At 35.7% G+C, this 4,614-nt stretch overlaps 1 pseudogene across 1 annotated transcript; it reads left to right on the plus strand.

Moving 5' to 3' along the window:
• Positions 1-921: 921 nt before the first annotated feature.
• LOC111277183 (calcium-transporting ATPase 12, plasma membrane-type pseudogene) lies at positions 922-4,338 on the plus strand (annotated as a pseudogene). The gene has a single exon (XR_016343708.1). The product of XR_016343708.1 is annotated as a calcium-transporting ATPase 12, plasma membrane-type pseudogene (transcript).
• Positions 4,339-4,614: the final 276 nt, after the last annotated feature.

Below are 4,614 nucleotides of genomic sequence, written 5' to 3' on the forward strand. Positions count from 1 at the left end.
AAGCATCTTTTGAATTAAAATTTTTTTATCCGACTTGAATCCTAAACGACAATATATATATATATATATATATATAACTTTTTATATAAAAACTTGATTTACAAATTAAAATAAAAAATTAATGTCAAAAATAATTTTCAAATTATAATGAAATATTTAGTGAGGCATCTAAATTTTAAAAATTTTTATTTGAACAATAAATTTATTAATTAATATGATATTTAAAAAATTATTTATTTATCACGTATATTATTTGAAATTAATCAAATTAAAAGTAAGTAACACATTAACGAATAGATTCATAATTAAAATTATTAAATAAATAAATAATAAAATAATAAAAAATAATTTTAACTTTAACACAAAAAAATATTTTTTTAAAAACAATTATTCTTATAAGATATAATAAAATCTAAAACTCTATAATCAAAAATAATAATAATAATTATACTAAAAAAATTATTTATAATAAACGAACAGATATAAATTTTTATTCAAATAATTATAATTTTTTATATAATTATAACATTTATGAATAATAATATATTTATATTTAAATAATTATAACTATTTATCATATAATAATTATTTATTTAAATATATTTATTTAAAATATGAATAAAATTAATGTACAGTTAATTTTATTCATCAACAATTAAAATTTTCTATATAAAATTTTCTATATAAGGAGATATATCCCATTTTAAAGTATCAATAAAAATATCACATTAAAAAATTTTAAAATTCATGTATCAAATTAAATATTTTATTCTAATTCAATAACCATTAATGATATTGGATTTGGTCAGAGCAGTTACTTCAAGAAGCTGCAGTGAAAGTGGACAAGAAATTTCTTGGAAAATAAAAGGAGAAAAGAAAAAGTGGGAAAAGAATAATGAGCTTTGCATGAACCATATAAATTTGCAATTATACTAACTCTTCCTTCGTATCACAGCCAAAGTATTCCCCCACAAATTCATACTCTTTTGACTTAACCAAAACTCCTTTTCTCCATCTTGTTTTCCTTCTACACCCTAAACAAAATATTCTTACTGAAATCGTTTTAACCCTTTCGTCCCTGTCGTTTAACATGTCTTTGATAAATCGTAAGCCTGCTGAACCAGCCATGTCTGATGCAGAAGATATGCCGGCAGCAAAACGTCAGCAACGGAGGTGGCGTTCGGTTTTTGCAACAATATATTCTGCTAGGACTCTTGTTTCTTTGTACATGAAGGTTATTAACAAGAAGCAGATCTTGCGTACTCTATCCTATATTGCCCTTGATATCCATGACAATGACTCCAGTGATGATCGCCTACCTTCTCTCTGTGTTGATCAAAAAACACTCACTGAGGTGGTAAGAGAGAAGAACCTTGAAACCCTAAGTAAACTTGGAGGAGTAAAACAGATTGCTGCATGTCTTGAAACTGATGAGAAGGATGGTATCAGTGCCGATCAGGCTGATCTTACACACAGGATTGATGTCTTTGGCGCCAACAGGTATCAGAAACCACCTACTAAAAGCTTTCTTAGCTTTATTTTTGAAGCTTTTAAGGATACCACCATTTGCATACTCTTGGTTTGTGCTATACTCTCGCTGGGCTTTGGCATTAAGCAGCATGGCATAGCAGATGGATGGTACGATGGTGGGAGTATTATCGTTGCTGTCTTTCTCGTTGTCGCTGTATCTGCTGTCAGTAACTTCAGGCAAAACAGACAATTCCAGAAACTTTCAAATGAGAGTAGTGATATAAGAGTGGAAGTAGTGAGAGATGGTCGACGCCAATATATATCAGTCTTTGAAGTTGTTGTGGGAGATATTGTGTGCTTGAAAATTGGTGATCAAATCCCCGCAGATGGATTGTTCTTGGATGGCCACTCCTTGAAGGTGGATGAATCTAGCATGACTGGGGAAAGCGACCACGTTGAGATCAATGGCAGCAACAATCCTTTTGTCCTCTCTGGTACAAAGGTCACTGATGGGTTTGGTTCCATGCTTGTCACTTCTGTTGGCATGAATACTGCATGGGGAGAGATGATGAGTTCCATAAATCGGGACTTAGATGAGGAGACCCCACTACAGGCTCGCCTCAACAAGCTGACTTCTTTTATTGGGAAGATCGGATTGGCAGTGGCCGTACTTGTTCTTGCAGTTTTGCTTATTCGTTACTTCACTGGAAACACAAAAGATGACAAGGGAAACAAAGAATATATTCCGGGGAAGACAAAGCTTGACAGCATGATGAACTCAGTCGTGGATATTATTTCGGCAGCAATTACCATTGTGGTAGTAGCAATTCCAGAAGGTCTACCTTTGGCAGTAACTCTAACTCTGGCTTACTCTATGAAGCAAATGATGGCTGATCATGCAATGGTCAGAAAGCTTTCTGCCTGTGAGACGATGGGTTCAGCCACAACAATCTGCACAGATAAGACAGGTACCCTTACTTTAAATGAAATGAAGGTTACTGAGTTTTGGGTAGGGAAAGAATTTATGAAGGATAGAATTTCCTCGGAAATAGCACCTAATGTCCATGAGTTACTGCAACAAGCCATTGCTTTAAACACAACTGGTACTGTTTATAAGCCAAACTCTAGATCACTTCCTGAGATTTCTGGTAGTCCAACTGAGAAAGCAATACTCTCTTGGGCTGTCTTAGATTTGGGGATGAACCTAGATGACCCAAAGCAAAATTATGAACTCATCCAAGTAGTGGCCTTCAATTCAGAGAAGAAAAAGAGCGGAGTTCTGATAAGGAGGAACAGTGAGGGTGCTACACACGTACACTGGAAGGGTGCTGCTGAGATGATCGTGGCAATGTGTTCACAATATTATGATAGAAGAGGAACAATTAAAGCCATAGATGATGAAGAAAGAACAGAGATTGGGACAATTATTCAGAATATGGCAGCAAAAAGCTTGAGGTGCATAGCATTTGCTCACACGAAAATTCCAGAAGACAATGAGCAGGTTTTGGAAGAAAGCAGACTCACCTTGTTAGGGATGGTAGGTTTGAAAGACCCATGTCGTCCTGGTGCCAGAATAGCCGTGGAATCTTGCATAGATGCTGGAGTAAACATCAAGATGATAACTGGAGACAATGTCTTCACAGCAAAAGCTATAGCGGTTGAATGTGGCATTCTGGAACCTCATGAGGATATGAACGAAGCAGTAATAGAAGGTGTACAGTTCAGAAATTACTCACCAGAAGAGAGAATGGCAAAGATCAATAAAATCCGTGTGATGGCCAGATCATCACCTTTTGATAAACTTCTGATGGTACAGTGTCTAAAGCAGAATGGTCATGTTGTAGCAGTCACGGGGGATGGAACGAATGATGCACCAGCTTTAAAGGAAGCAGATATTGGACTTTCCATGGGAATCCAAGGAACTGAAGTTGCCAAGGAAAGCTCAGATATAGTCATCTTGGATGATAACTTCACCTCTGTGGTGACAGTTTTAAGGTGGGGTAGGTGTGTCTTCAACAACATTCAGAAATTCATTCAGTTTCAACTCACAGTTAATATAGCAGCCCTAGCCATCAACTTTATTGCAGCAATATCCTCTGGTGAAGTCCCACTGACAGCTGTCCAGCTTTTGTGGGTGAACCTAATAATGGATACCTTGGGAGCTTTAGCTTTGGCCACTGAGCGACCTACCAATGATCTCATGACAAAGCCACCTGTGGGTCGATCCAAGCCCCTTATTTCGAATATCATGTGGAGGAACCTCATTGCTCAAGCCTTGTATCAAGTTGCAGTTCTACTAACCCTTCAGTTCAGGGGAAAATCTATCTTTGGTGTGGATGAGAAGGTCAAGAACACACTCATCTTCAACACTTTTGTCCTCTGTCAAGTGTTTAATGAATTTAATGCCAGAAAACTAGAAAAGAAGAATATATTCAAGGGACTACACAAGAACAATCTCTTTCTTGGGATCGTTGGCATAACTATAATTCTTCAAGTGGTAATGGTGGAATTCTTGAAGAGGTTTGCTAACACTCAGAGGCTGGACTGGGGGCAATGGGGTGCTTGTATTGGAATTGCAGCTTTGTCTTGGCCACTTGGCTGGCTAGTTAAGTGGATTCCAGTATGAAGCATTTCTCTTCTGCGATCAGAGGGCTTTTACATCCTGGAAAGATCACTCACTTCACATAAGATAGTCTTTTTATTATCTAAGTAGTAGGAATAAAAATACATAACCTTAGTAATATATCTTTACTATTCCTGATGCAGGCTTCTAATTTCCTTCTTTTCAATATTTATATCTGTTCTAGTTTCATTTTAATTGTTGAATGTAGGCTTCTTTGAGAAGAATCAAGATACATTTGTTGCTTATACATGCATTAATTTCAAAATAAACTGTTTTGCACCATCTTATTATGCAATCACTATGCAGAAAGAAAACCCTCTCCTAATGCAAATAATTTACATATGTCAATCAGGTTTTAGTGGATAACACTCTAGCCATGCAGGTTAGGCTTCATATTGTAGACATATTACTAGTAGATATGACATTAACCTTTTTGCTCTCTCCAGTGGATGTGACAATAACGAGAAGAGACTTTCCTTGAAATCCAATAATCTATCCAATAATCTATTTTAAGAACTATA

This window comes from Durio zibethinus, chromosome 7, assembly GCF_047325235.1.
Source record: "Durio zibethinus cultivar Kanyao isolate XHJ-2024 chromosome 7, ASM4732523v1, whole genome shotgun sequence".
Taxonomy (NCBI): Eukaryota; Viridiplantae; Streptophyta; class Magnoliopsida; order Malvales; family Malvaceae; genus Durio; species Durio zibethinus.